We start from the raw sequence: 15,943 nt of genomic DNA, 5'->3' as shown, positions 1-15,943 counted from the left end.
GTAAGGTCTCTTTTGAGGCCCGCGCACGAACACCCCCCCCCCCTTATATAAAAAAGAAAACAAGTGGGCTCCCCCAAAGTACACGGTATAGTTCGAACACTGATTACATGCAAGATTAAATGAAAATGACATCGGTTTCCTTCAGAAATACAGTGATATAATAACACCCGCACTCAATGTATGGGAAACACTGTAGTCTCATAATTGAAGTGTAAATTCTGCAGATTACATCATTGTTCAGTATTGTACTGTCAGCAATTTATTATAAAAACGTTTTCATAATTGTAACATACATATTTACATACATAATTATTCAGGTGAATGTGTAATAACTTGCGAAAACTTGAGGCTACAGCAGCACTTCTTCTTCGTCATCTTGTCTGATGCACTCAACCAAGCGTTCGAACCACGACCTCGCCCCTCCCCACCCCCCAACCATTCGAATTTCCATAGGCGGGAATTATTTTAATGATATTCTAATGGGCCGCTTTGTGACATCACAAAACCCGGAAAAGTCCAAACGAGCCGTTCGTTGTAGTTCTTGAAAAGGGATTTTTAAAAAACGAAATATCTCCCTTTGGAGTGGACTTTGAGATTTGTAAGTTTTCATTTCTTTTTTATGCCCAGACATACACACTACACACTGACTAAAATTCAAAAAGTGAAAAAGCATAATAGGACCCCTTTAAGATGTGTTTTCATCAAGTCAATCGCAAGTGGACGATGCAAAATACAGGCTTAAACGGGGTCAAAAACGTTCTGAGCCTGTCCAGTTTTCCAGGTGTAAATACGATAAATAAGAGGCAGGTCATGTCCAATGTTCTACTATTTACAATAGCAGTATAAGCTGCAATGTGGACCAGACTTTATGTTGACAGTCAAAAGTCTGGCTAAGTGATACTAGTTCTCATTTAACCAAGGCGTTTAAAGGTGGAAAGTCTGAGTTTAGTTTGGAAGGTTGAACATATGTAGAAAAGGCCTATATTGTACATTTGAGGAGTCAAATAAGACAATTTCCACTAATCTAAGCTCAGTATTACTCCTGGTATTAACATCTGTTTTGATGAATAATTTTAAGAACAACACCAAATGCAGGATCTAAAACGTTTTGCATAGTAGGTATAAAAAGCAATGTGTCTCAGCTGACCACTTGTGATGGGATCAGCTGATACAGATCTTCATATTGGATCTACACAGGGCCTAAGAACAGGTTGTGGTGTCCTTTACACTAACTCAAGCATGGAAGAACAGCAAAAGCAGGGGGATGGTAACTTCAATCTAGAGCGATGTGATAATGACTCTGAAGCCAGGCGTGGAAGACCCCCCGCTGTATTTGTGAACCACTCCCCCTGCCTACACAGTACAGCCCTGACAAAGAGCAGCTGGATGGGTGTCTCTACAAATCCCCTAGAGAAACCAATGCTTTTCCAAAACAGGAAGCCACTGTGGGGATGGCAGCAGGTCTGACATGAGCAAGTCATTGGAGATATGAGGGGACAGCTTCACCCTACAGTGCGACGGAGAGGGTCTGAACAGCTTTACTGCCTCTGCATGTCATAGTCATGGATGTGTGGCCTCTAGTACAAGGGGGTGTGATCATCTCTGTCACTGCTGCACTTTTCCACCCGTGTCAACTTTGCTGACACCTCGCTCAACATCTGTTAGGCCAGTAGGAGAATAAACACCAAATGCTGTGCTACTGCTTTCATCTGCCGGTGCAGTGCCAGCTCTGTCACATGAAGAAAAAAACACTGAGATTTCTAATAATACACAGGCCACTCCATGCAGTTTACATGACAATAACGTATAAGTTTAAGCATACTGTATTGATTTTTAGGGGAACATGAGAAAGATTCTTCTGTAATACAATATCATTATCAAAATGTTTGCACTGGAATGACATCATTGGATAATGTAAGCAGCGGGCCAGAGAAAAGAAAGGTATTTTGGTGGAGGTTGTTGATGGAGGCCATAGCTGAGTCTTTGTCTCCCTCGTGTGGTAAATACGAGATCTGAAGAAATAATGCTATGAAGGGAAATATGCTTTGGATTGAAAGCATGTAGAACATGCAATGTAATTATGGAATTTCTTTTTTTTTATGTTTTAAATTACTTTTGTGTGCAAATGATTAAAATTAAGTAAATGATTCATATTTAATTTAATTATTATATAATCAATTATATACACTACTGTTCAAAGGTTTGGGGTAAGATTTTAATGTTTTGAAAGAAGTGTCCTACTGTATGTTCACCAAGGCTGGATTTATTTGATTGATTACAATTGAAAATTAACTGTTTCTAATATATTTTAATATAAAGTGTTCGCTAGTCATTACTCTAGTCTTTAGTGTCACAAGATCCTTCAGAAATCATTCAAATATTCTGATTTAGTGCAGAAAGTAACATTTCTTGTTATTATCAAAATTGAAAATGAAAACCACAGTACATTTTTTTCTCCGAAATTTTCAGTAAATAGAATGTTTAAAAGAAAAACATTTATTTGAAATAGAAATCTTTAAGGACGTAGAAGAGTTTGCTCTTAACCAATTTAATGTCAATTTAATGTCCTTAAACATTGTTTTGTAAAGAAGAAATTCAAATGCATAATATAAAATAAAATTAATTAACAAACATATAAACATAAGCCTTTAGATCTAACCCCAACTCTAAATGTTTTGAAGACTGCAAGAAACAAATTTAATAAAATGCATCAAAACATTTGTCCAGTAGTGTATATAGTAAAGCTTTGAATTATTATTACAGATTCTCTGCAGGGAAAACAAATATACGTGATTGTTTAAAAGTGTTTGTTCTCCTCTCAACAAATACAGATTACAGGTATATGTAAACAGATTATGGAACTGCATCTTGGAATTTAATGACAGTTTGATGAGACTTTGATTGCTATTCCATCTTCATTGTATCAAAGATAATTGGCCACTTTCTTCAAATGACTTCCTCCACTCAATGAAGCTGATGAAGCATGAGAAATCAATTAAAGAACAACACACATGGAGCAACCACAAGAGCTTTCCCTTCTAACATCAACAGGCAAACGGTTTGCCGTCATTTTTCTTATTTACAATAACCAGATGTCTCAAGCTTTACTTTGGAGAGCTCCAAGTCCCAGTCCACTAAGTGTGTATTTTTTTCTCCATCATTTATTTGCCAGGTCTAGCTCTTATAGTAGTCTGGACCATCCCAAAGCATCAAGTGAACAAGCACACTATCACTAAACAATTTATCCTCATTCTGTGGGTACAGGAGAGGGTTTCAGTGCCTTCCCCCGGTGAGGGAGTTCGGCTCTCACTTGATCAAGTAACACAAACTCTGAGCGTTGGGACAGTTTGAAAAAGGAGAGGTGAGAAGAACTCAATACCTCCTACAGACAGTGATAGATGAGGGGAATGTACCCACTCCCAACTCACACTGCCACATATCAGCCTGATTGGAGACATTGAGATCCTGTGACGGTAACATTTTTCTCAACTATCTGATCTTCAACACTAATGAACAGTAACCAATTTATATCTGGCCCAAATTGAAATTTTCTCGATGACTGGTTTCGGTCTGAAACGAAAGGGATGGATGCTGATCAAGATCTGTGTCTTGTAAACTAGTTCGGGACATTAGCTCTGTTCTGTGTTTAATCTCCATATTACCGTTCAAGAACAGAACAAATAAGACTAATATAGCATTCCACACTGCCAAAACAAGCTCATTTGCTTGTGATCATCCCTGCATTCTGAAGAATTAGCCTAGTCTTTGAAAATGCAAAATCAATACCAGCATTTTCATGGCATCTATAATATGAATATTTTATCTATTAAAGAAATTATTTCATTATCCTTACCAAAGTTTTGTCTTGTTTTTCTTTTTTTAGTACTGGAAGAATGCCATTGTTGATCCTAAAAAAAGAGGAAAACAAAGAAATAATTTAACCAAAATAAATCAATAAATCTCTTGGTTGTTCCAAACCTGTTTGCTATCGTTCTTCCATTAAAATATATATATTTTAAAACCAAAAATGACAGTTCTGGCATTTTTTATTCATTCTGTAACAACTGTAAGTAATGCTTTTTTAATGTTAATTCAATTTGCCATTTACAAGTTTATTAATTTTACTTTATTTCTAGATTTATTTATGTATTTATTTTGAAAGAAATGAATCCTTTTATTCAGCAAAAGTGACAGTAAAGATATAGAGATGTACAGTATGTTACAAAAGTTTTGTATTTCAAATAAATGTTGCTCTTTTGAACTTTCTATAGATTAAAGAATCCTGAAAATGTATTACGCAGTTTTCAACTATTTGTTTTCAACCATTTTTAAATAATAATAAATGTTTCTTGAGCACTGAATCAACATATTAGAATTCCTGAAGGATCATGTGACAGTGAAGACTTGAGTAATGGCTGCTCAAAATTTGGCTTTGCCATCACAGGAATAAATAACTCTTCAAAACATATCCAAACAGAAAAAAAAAGGTATATTAATTTGTTATAACAGTTCATAAAATTACTGTTTCTTCTGTATTTTTGACTTCATTCAAAAACATTAAAACTTTTGAGCAGTAGTATAATTTGTTCAAATGTTTGTATGCATAGAATCAATTATATCACTTCAGACGAGGACTATTTCTATAGTGCTTTTCTGTCTTTTGCCTTTTGTACTCCATTAAAGAAAGAAAGTCATACAGGTTTTGAATGGCAAAAGGTGAGTTAATGATAGCCAAGTTTACCATAAGAAAGTTCAACAAAAGGCCATTATACATCTGTTAATTACTGTCATTGCAATTATCATGTCTTATAATCTTTCTTACACATCGGTGATGTTGTGGATTACTTTTTTGCTTGGAGCCAGATGACATGGCAAAGACCGGAACCTCTCTTTCCCTACAGCAACATAATAGTGGTTATTCTGTAGCTCATACAATCCACGTACAGGCCTCCCATTCAGCATGCACAATCTGAAAAGAGTGAGATCACTCAATATTTTCTTACGTTTTACACATGTACTGTACAGTATGCATTCATGGATGCAGCTCCTACCTGTGCACAGCTCCACAGCGAAGATGAACTCTCTCGGTCACCATGGCCAACACATTTTCCCAGCTAGCAAGCGTGTGTTTTGGAATCAGCACCATGGCTGGAGGAACCAATATATCTCCATTGGTAAAAGCACTATAAGATATAATCAAATTTGGCACTTAAAACCTCACTTCATACATTTATGCTTGCAAATATTTTTGTTATCAAAAGAAAGACAATATCCACTGATAATTAACAACGCAAGGAAATCAGATGCCATTAGAAATAAATAATAAATAAAGCAAAAAACATTGGTCTGGTTTTATACCATTAGACAGTATTACAGTTTTAAAGAATTAGACTTTGCCGTAGCCTGAGGCTTTGCCATTGAAGACTTCCAATAGGGACACATTAAAAGCAGGGCTCACTTGATGATGCACGACTCATTACTGATTCTCTTCCATCGAGCTGGGACAATTATTCTGCTGTGAACCACAGGTTGGATCTGCAGTGGAGACAAATTAACAAGACCCCGCTGAGCATCACAGACAATAACTGTTCCACTGCTCATTTAGGGCACTTACACATCTGGTTTTCTTCAATCAACTGTCTTAAATGCTATGATGGTTGTTGTTCAGATGGAAACAAGGAGCTAAAATGGTGACAGACAGTGACATATATGGCCATAACCTCAAGCAAAGACACTCTAAGTGGGCATTTTTATGATTATTGCTCTATTATGGTCCATTGCATGTTGGTCTCTAAGGAAGTTTGTAAAAACTATTAGCTTAATAAGTCACTTAAAATAGTCCAAACTTGGAATAGTACAAAGCCTGCATCTTTCTGACTCCTGATTTGAATCATATGCAAAACAGATCATGTGATACTTAAAGGGGTCATAGGATGCCCATTTTCCACAAGTTGATATAGTTCTTTAGGGTCTTAATGAAAAGTCTGTAACATAGTTTTGTTAAAATTTCTCAATGGTAGTGTAAACAACACCTTTTTTACCCTGTCAAAAACAGCTCTTTTCAGAGCACGCCGTTTTGTAGCATTTTCCTTTAAATGTTAATGAGCTCTGCTGACCCCGCCCCTCTCTTCCGAGCTGCTCTCTGAGGGACTGTTTACTTTAGCTGCATTCATCGTGAAACTTGCTAATTAGCACATTATTAGGAAAGGCGATTTGAAAAGATTCATTAAAAAAAACCTTACACTCACTTCTTCTGGAGGTGAAGCTGGATCACAAATGATTCGCGCGAACATAGACGCATTTATGTAGATCGGGGGCGCATTCTCTTCAAAAACAAACAATCCACTGCGTCTTCAGCGGCTCAGATGTCGGGAGTAAATGACGACTGCTATGTTCATTATTACATCCAACAACAGAACATCTCAATCGCTTAGGGGTCATTCTTGTCTACATCTGCTCCGCCGGTGAAACAATGGCGGACTGATGATGACAGCTCACTCAGGGCGGGTCTGAAGTAAGACACCAGTCCAGTCTGTGCTGAAACACTACTGTCAATCAAACTATCGTGGGAGGGGCCTGTCTGTGTGACGTCACACAGACAGGCATCTGAGATTGTCTCGATTTGAGAAAGGGGTAAAGATTTGAACGGATTAAAAAAAAAAAACACTGGGTGGATTTTTATCATTATAGGGTGGTTGTGTACACACACTGCCAACACACATTTCAGTTCAAACAACTTGTTAAAGTGCATTTAGCATCCTATGACCCCTTTAAGACTGGAGTAATGGCTGCTGAAAATTCAGCTTTGCCATAACAAGAATAAATTCGATTTTAAAATACATTCAAATAGAAAAGTTATTTTAAAATGCAATAATATCTCATAGTATTATAGTTTTTATATAGTATTATAGTACTGTATATATGGGTTAATAGTATTTTGGTATTGTGATGCTTTATATTATGCTACTGTTGACTATAGTTCACATTCCTGCAGAGTTTAGCTCCAACTTTAATGAAAAACAGCTGAAACAGCTAATCAAGGTTTTGAGGTTTGCATGAAAATTACAGACAGGTGTGTGAGCAGGAGTAGAACTGAACTCTGTGGGAAGACAGAACTCCAGAGCAGGGCTGAGAAACTGAGAAAATGTTTTATCATTCTATCAAGAATGAGCTACTGTGACTCTTACCGGTTCACTTTTCTTTTTTGCTGGTTTCTGTGTTGTTATGCGACGATAACTATCAAAGAAAAAGAAAATATAAAGTCAATATAATGTAACAGAACAAGTATATTATTTTGATGGTTTTGCATTGCAATGTTAAATGTAAAAAATTTAATTAAAATGTACACTTTCTGTACACATTATTATAGGCTATTTAACAAAAACATTCAAATTATCACTCAAGACCCTGTGTTAGGCTGCTAAGATTTCATATTCATTATTTCATAATCAATAAAGTTTCCTTTTTTAAAGACTAAAAATCAATACCACAGCAATTTAGTTACTCTCTTGTAAATAACTGCAACATTACCATCTTGAGGATGAGTGAACTTACTCATTTTTTTCAGTCTCTCTGCTCTGGCTGCCACATATATCTCTCCATTTACCAGCTGCTCCAGATCCACCACCCTGTGACCCTTGTTAGGGGTGTAAATATTTCGCACTGCCCCAAAATGAGCTGTGATGCCTCGAGTGACAGTGTTCAGAAAGCTGTCAAAAGTGGATGACTGGCGTTGATTGATAACAAACTTTCGGCCGGGATAAAAAGCATCTCCGTTCCTGAACTCAAAAACCGTTTTGGTTGGAGGATGCGCAAGAGACCCCCGACCAGACATTATGAACGAAAACAACTCCGCGGTAATCCACGGGGAGGTGCTGACAAGCCCAAATTAAATATATAAATACAACACTATTTTACTAACCACAACAGAAAGTTGTTTGAATCGTTGTCTTCCGCGTGCTGGAGGCAGCCAGTTGTTTGGACGAGTTTCCATAGTAACGGAGTGAAAATGCAAAGAAATGGCAAGAATACTACAATCCCTCAACTCTCTCTGAACAAACACAATTATAGCATACGAATTCGTCGTAACTTTTTATTTTGATAGCTGTCTTTTTTTTAATGTGGTTTGTTCTACTTTAGTCTGCGCGAAGGTGTAGGCTAACTGGAGGTCAGGCATTGCAATTAGCCCATCTTCGACAACCGCCAAACAATAGATTAAATTTTAATCAGTGTATTACTTACTCCTGTTGTCGGAGACTGTGTATTGTAGGTCAGCGTTTCAAAAATATAAATTTCATCTACAGGTGCATCTCAATAAATTAGAATGTCGTGGAAAAGTTCATTTATTTCAGTAATTGAGATAGTGAATTGGTGGGTTTTTGTTAAATGTGAGCCAAAATCATCACAATTAAAAGAACCAAAGACTTAAACTACTTCAGTCTGTGTGCATTGAATTTATTTAATACACGAGTTTCACAATCTGAGTTGAATTACTGAAATTAACTTTTCCATGACATTCTAATTTATTGAGATGCACCTGTATATTGTTGTCAACGTGTTTTTTCCAGTTGTGTTTTAGGGGTTAATAGTCTTTATAATGAAATGCATTTTTATTTTATTTGTTGTGTTATTATTAATTCACTAGCAGCCTTCACGTTCTATCGGAAACTCGTGTTGCACTTTTTTTTTTTTTTTTTACAAGAGCATACATGTAAGTTAACATCAGTTGCAATGAGCGACATAAATACTTACCTACTGCTAACGTTAGCCTTTTTTTTTCAATGCGTTGGGAAATCATGCACCTTTGATCGCCGTCTTCTTCCCATGAACTTTAACCTTTCAAGAACTTTTCCAGAAACTTTTCAAAATGCTAGTATTAATAAAAGTGCCTACGATATGAAATAAAGGGACAAAAATGGTTGTGAATGAATGGAAAAAAAAAATACACAAACTAAAAAGGGGTAGGCTAAATCAGATGAAAGAGACAAGAATGTTGTAGGGTGAATTAAATTCATTAAAATTATTATTAATAATAAAGCTAAATCATTTTATATTATTTAATAAAACCTTGGGCCGTACATTGAAAAGAAACATCTAAATTAACTGGTTTTATTCGAGTCAAACATATTATTTAACATCACTGAATCAACTTAAACACATTAATTTATATCAACAAAACAATTTTTTATGGATTAAATCAGGTAGAAATAGCTTTTCAAAGTAACACGTTATCACTTTTTACAGCATAGAATGACGAATTTTGTAGACCTATTTATTTATTCATTTATTTATTTATATTTGTTTGTTTATTATATCAAATGTATAAAACATAACATTTGTATTTTCAATTATTTATTTTACATACATCTTTTCATTGACTGAAAAGTCAAACGCAAATGTTTACTGCCATATTTTAAGAAAGACAATTCCCCACTCAAGCTGATTTAAAACTGATTCGCAGATTTATGGACTCAATATATAGTTTATGGCAGGATAGGTTCCTTATGCTATTGTCTGTTTGGTGTGATGGCTAGTGTAGAATAACAGTTCAGATTACACAAGCAGGTCACCTGATTTTGTCTGTAAGGTTCATTCTAAAGACCTATTATGAAATTTAAGCAACTTCCATCTTTAAAGATTTATGAGGAAAAACACTTTTATACATGCAACAGAGGTGTACAGATTGCCACTTTGCCCCACATTAATCAGATTTCCTGCCTGCTGTTATATTTTCATGCATAGTTAATTGCAGGACGGCTTGACCTTGTCATTAGCACATAAGTGCAGAACGGCAACGAGTGCCAAATAATCACAGTGTGTAGAGCCACACGTGACCACTAGAGAGCGACAGATCACTACTTTAACATACTGTAGGCCTACTCACTGAATTACAAAGATGAAACCTTGCAAAGAGTAATGGAATTGTATTAGTGCTTAAGAAACAGATATCGAAAATACTAAGAACGGACAAAGAGTGTTTTAGGACAAAACTGGTTGCTCATGATATACATTGATTGATTGATTGATTGACTGATTGATTGATTGATTGATTGATTGATACCAAAGTCGCATAAAATAGGAGAGACCGGGGATGGTTAACACGGGTCAGTTGTAACACTTCCGATGTCTCAAATAAGGAACATGTTACAAATCACCTAGGCTAATTCACTTCACACATTCTCAGTTTAGACCTGTAGTAGAGTCCTGTGCCAGACACTGCAGATTTTAGAGGAGAAAAACTCATTTTGAGGTAAGAAAGTAACTTTTTATACTTCATTTATTTTTGTGATGGCAGTCCCTGCTTTGTAGTTAAAATTATCAAGTTAAATTATGTTTATTGTGTGTCTGTGTAGATATTATTCATGCAAGTTGTTAGTGCTAATGTTTAGGCTGTTAGCTGTAAGGTGAGCTAGTTCATGGCTACAAGACTCGAGGTTAGTTGTAACATCAATGAAACATGTCATATATTACTCCAAGCTAATTTTATATATATATATGTTTTCTTTGAATTTCAGTATGCTTACGTCTTGGAAGAGAAAGACAAACACAGAGAGGCATCTCTCAGTGTTTAAGTTCAATTTTATTATGGCCAATTATATTATTTATTATTATGACTGACATTAACAAACATGCTTAAACACACACACACACACACACACACACACACGTTATTCAGTTTTATTACCATGATGCTAATGTAACACACACATACACACACAAATAGTGTTCAATAGTGTTCAAGCTGGCACATATTTGCTAATTTTATTCAGTTTTCACACACACACACACACACATATATACTCCTTATTGCATAATGTTACATCTCACCCCGGTGGATATCATAATGTTACACCTCACCCCAGGGTATGTTACAACTAACCCGGACTATGGGGTGAATTATAACATTTCACTCCTTGTGTTTGAAACTAAACCATGCATTTTCTGTTTGTGCTGCAAAGATAATAGCTATGTCATTTAATAGCAGACACTTGTAACTAGTTTGAATCACATTTTGAACACACTGGCTTAAAAGAACTCATAGATACAGATAGAAATGTCAAAAATGTTATAACCATCCCTGGTATCCCCTACATGCAGTATAATGAATCCTTGCAGTATTTGTCATGCTTTAGAAATAATTTACCATATTTACTACTATTACACAGAATTAGTATGAACATTAAAAAAATACATTCTGAAGAAACCAAACAATAAGTGGTATTATATATGGTATAGTATAGTATCATCATTAAAGGAATATGGGCATGTGTACCGTATTCTATGTGTATGTACTGTATGTGTATATTCATCTATTGATAAAAACTGAATTTAATTCATCCTAATCTACTGTGAGATGACACAAAGGGCTTCTTTATTTTTGACATCATTTCATAGGGCATTTCATACCACATTTATTACCTCAAAACATGTTAAGGTAATAAAATGACTTAAAATCAACATATGATGTTGCTAAAAAGAACATTATTTTGTGTATTTGGTGTAATGAAATGTGTTTATGCGGTTTAAGGTTTTATATTTACGCGGCGCGATGCAACGCAACGCGTAAAAAGACAGTATAAGTCATTATAATCCGTAATTATGTCCCCACTGGATGCAACGAATGCTTCGTTTATAATAGGTTTTAATTTTTTTGTCTCGTCGCTCCGGCCGGACACGGCATCAACAGTATGGTGAGGGGCGTAACATTTCCGTCACACGCTTGAGGTATTCGGCCAATCACAACGCACTGGATAGCTGGCCAATCACAGCACACCTCGCTTTTCAGACCGATGAGCTTTGTAAAAATCGACGGGTTTCAAAAAGGCGGGGCATAGAGGAGAAACAATAATGTACAGTATGTGGAAAATAATGTTTTTTTAACTTTAAACCGCATAAACACATTTCATTACACCAAATACACAAAATAATGTTCTTTTTAGCAGCATCATATGACCCCTTTAAAATATATTAAACTAGAAAACAGTTATTTTAATTGTAATAATATTTCACTATATATCTGTTTTTACTGATCAAATAAATGCAGCTTTGGTGAGCACTTGAATAATAATAATAATAATTAAATGTTGTTTTAAACAGTTTTACATGACGCCTAGCATGTCACACTGCTGTCACTGTTTAAAATTTTGTCAAAGATGACAAAACATAGAAGTGCTGTACCTTTTTCACTAAAATTTCAGCCTTCTTTAATACCGGAGTGAAGCTCATATTGTGTTCTTGTCAAACTCACACACGAAGTACATAGTGAGGTGACAAGCCACGTCAATCCACTCGCAAGAAGACACCATCTTGATGCAATCCTCGTTTGGCTCGCCCTCCCTCCACTTGCTGCAAGTGGTCATTAGTGAACGCTCCACATACACAAAGTGGCCTTCTCGCTCCAGGTCATTAATGCCAATATACATTCTACTGAGGCCAGCTTCAGTGACGTAGCCAGCGATGGCTCTGTTAGCCGCCGCATCTTTGGGCATAGCCAGGTGTGCACCTCACCCCTGACAAAACACCTCCGCGTCCCTGTAGCGTTTTTCCTTCTTCACCAGCAGATAGACCTTGCTGTCTGTCTCTTTGATGCCAGCGACAGCTGCGGGGGAGGGCAGTGCTGAAAAATGAGGATCTGAATTTCTATAATCACACCGCAGCAGCCAGCGTTCACACAAGTGCATTCTGACAGTCAAACAAAAGAGCTTCTGGCTAATGGCTAAATACTTTTGTCTATGTGCAATCACCCTGCACATCAAAACGAACAACTTTATGAATCAACTTGACAACATCACATTATTGTAATCTCATAAACATTGGTAGACAGTGCAACTGGTTCATTCTTTCTTTTGGACATACCATTTTTAATGAATTTCACCAATCATCTTCCGTAAGGGTGCGCACTCACAGGGGACGCCTGAGGAGACAAATTAAATACAAGACCATTCACATGAGCAGTCCAAGCATTAAACTGGTTCCTAATGAGTTCAATCCAATTATCAACTGATATGAACTGAATTCTATTTCGGCAAGCCCTATACCTGGCTCTCCATTTGGGCCCTTAGGTCCTGGATCTCCTATATCACCTTTTATACCTAGAAAAAAAAAGAAGTCTATTACATTATTAAGCAGTTAGACAAAACAAACCTAATTACTTTCAGAACTGCAATTTGTTTCTCAATCTTACCTTTGAGTCCAACGGGACCCATCTTCCCATAACGTCCAGCACTACCTTTTTGGCCTTTGACTCCAGGGGGACCTGGAAAATAATGTATAAACTTAAAAAAATAAGCATGGATATAAACCAAAGAATGCAGTAATTTTCAGAATGGAGTTTGATTCCCTTGTTTATCAGTATTTTGAGGCATTTATAAACACAATGATTTGTCAACACTGGCTCAGATGAGCTCAACTATCTAAAAGCAAGATAAGGAAAGTTTTAGGGGCCCTTTAAAGTATACACACTTGGCAGCTCCCTGTTTGGTCACTCAGTTTGAAAGTTTCATAATTCTTTTAACACTTAAAACTTCTTTACAGGTTTGTAAAGAACTTGAGTCAGGTTTCATCATGTAAGTGGATAGTATTTAAAAAGCACTATTGCTGCAGTATATAGTATGCATACTGTGCACATTTTCTCTTTATAGGATTTTCTGTAGTGTTTTCAAACTTAAATAAAGCTTTATATGTCAAATTAAAATATATACACACACTACCGTTCAAACGGAGTCAGTAAAAAAAAAAGAACATTTTATGCAGCAAGGATGCATTACATTTATCAAAAGTGACAGTAGAGATGTATAATGTTGCAAAAAAATCTATTTAAAATAAATTGTGTTGAACTTTCTACTGATGAAAGAATCCTTAAAAAAGTATCACCTTTTCTAAACAAACACTGGGCAGCACAATTCTTTTCAAAACTGATAATAAAAAGAAATGTTTCTTGAGCACCAAATCAGCATATTAGAACGATTTCTGCAGGATCTCTTAAGATGGAAAGCTGAATTTTCAGTAGCCTTACATCACAGGAATAAATTACATTTTAAAATATATTAAAATAGTTCTTTTAAATTGTAATGATATTTCACAATATTATTGTTTTTACTCCGTTTTTGATCTAATAAATGCAGCCTTGGTGAGCATAACATTAAAATGAGTGTCATTAGTGTAGATGACATAATGTAGTGTAGTTTATTTGTAGTATCTTTGAGTCCAGGGACAATGATCTGGACCAAGCACGGTTCTTCTGGCATGTGCTGACCATACACAGACCTCATTAGTGTCAGACTTAACATAGTGACCAACATTCAAGCCACCAGCTTTTCTCCACCCATACTGGAAACACAACAGAACATTTATGTTCATCCACAATCAAGTACCAACACATTTTTCAATGCCATGTTCATCGGAAAACAGTAGCAGCTGTTATTGAATTCACAAAGGCTTCAGTGCTCATAAAATGGAACACAATCTTATTAGGGGATTCAGTGACAGAAATGTCTCCACAGCCAACTGGTCTTGTGTCATACAAGCACAAGCAATCATACTCAACTCCATTTGCAAAGCTAATACACAATAGTTTGTATCCGTCTTTCTCCCAAACGATCTCATTGTCCACCTTCATTTCAAAGTCGATACTAGAGAGTAAACAGTCACACTGTGACGTCCCCTGTAACCACCAACTTTAAAGGTAACATTTGACTCGTCTCGTTGTTGTCTGTGCCACCTGCAGGACACCATATTTCTTATGAAATGGACTTACCTTGTGTTGAATTTCAAAGCCCACTATATGCAGCAGACCCAGCCTATATGGATCCAAGTGAGTTAATGGCAGTTTGCTCACTGGTGGTCTCTCTGAAATTTTTCATCTCACACACACCCTCGAAGAAACAGGCCTGAAAGTGAGCAAGTCATGTAAACACAAAGATAAGAGCTGCTCTGCAACACACTTCTCTGATAACTCCATGGGAAACATCAGGGTCAGTGACAGCACGATTCCTAACACATTCCTCACTATTACACATCAAAAGCATTCCCAACATTCACAAGTTTTAGTTAGGAGAGTATTGAAGAGCTGAGGTAGAAAGGAAAATAAATATATATTATTTATATACAGGTTTTAGATGCCAAAGCACATTTCAAATAACTTTATCTTCACATACTGTAATGAACTGCAATATAAATGAGCAGAAAACATGGAAGTTATTAAGAAACTCATTTAATTTGAGGTCAACCAGGATGAGGAAAACTCGAGAACAGAAATGCTGCAGTTCGTGCACAAGGTGGCAGTAAATATTTGCCGGAATTTCATCTGGAAAAAGAAGAAAAAGTGAAGTTTGCTGTGCATTTTGATCATGTAATGAACATTGCTTGGTTGACTAAAAAATGCTAAGCTGCTTGGCTAAAAAAAAAAAATGTTGCCATGGTGATGACATTAACAATTAGACTATTCTATTCTATTCTATTCTATTGGTAACACTTTACAATAAGGTAATTTGCTAACATTATATTAGATAACATCAACTAACAATGTATTTATTCATCTTAGTCAATTTTGAAATGTACTAATACATTATTAAAATCAAAACTTGTATGTTAATTGTATTAAATATTATTTCATATCATTTTAATGGCCGTGAGTTAACATGAACTAACAATGAAAAACTGCATTTTTATTACCTAACATTAACAAAGATTAATAGATACTGTAACAATTGCATTGCTCATTGTTGATGCATTAACAAACAATAACTGGGACCTTATTGTAAAGTGTTTATATAATATAATATAATATAATATAATATATAATTAATATAATATAATATAATATAATATAATATAATATAATATAATATAATATGAGACCCTGGATCACAAAACCAAAAGTCTTAAGTCGCTGGGGTATATTTGTAGCAATAGCCAAAAATACATTGTATGGGTCAAAATTATC

General features: G+C 35.7%; 2 pseudogenes; both read right to left on the bottom strand.

Annotated features, from left to right (window-relative positions):
• LOC107666239 (doublecortin domain-containing protein 2C-like) overlaps nucleotides 1-7,834 on the bottom strand; it is a 14,659-nt pseudogene extending 6,825 nt beyond the window's left edge.
• A 4,387-nt stretch (nucleotides 7,835-12,221) lies between these two features.
• Nucleotides 12,222-13,562, bottom strand: LOC107666238 (collectin-11-like; annotated as a pseudogene).
• Nucleotides 13,563-15,943: the final 2,381 nt, after the last annotated feature.

The sequence above is a fragment of the Sinocyclocheilus anshuiensis genome, unplaced genomic scaffold (genome assembly GCF_001515605.1).
Source record: "Sinocyclocheilus anshuiensis isolate Anshui unplaced genomic scaffold, SAMN03320099.WGS_v1.1 scaffold936, whole genome shotgun sequence".
In the NCBI taxonomy this organism is placed as follows: domain Eukaryota; kingdom Metazoa; phylum Chordata; class Actinopteri; order Cypriniformes; family Cyprinidae; genus Sinocyclocheilus; species Sinocyclocheilus anshuiensis.
The sequence above is the reverse complement of the archived record's forward strand: the minus strand, read 5'-3'. Positions and strand labels throughout refer to the sequence as shown.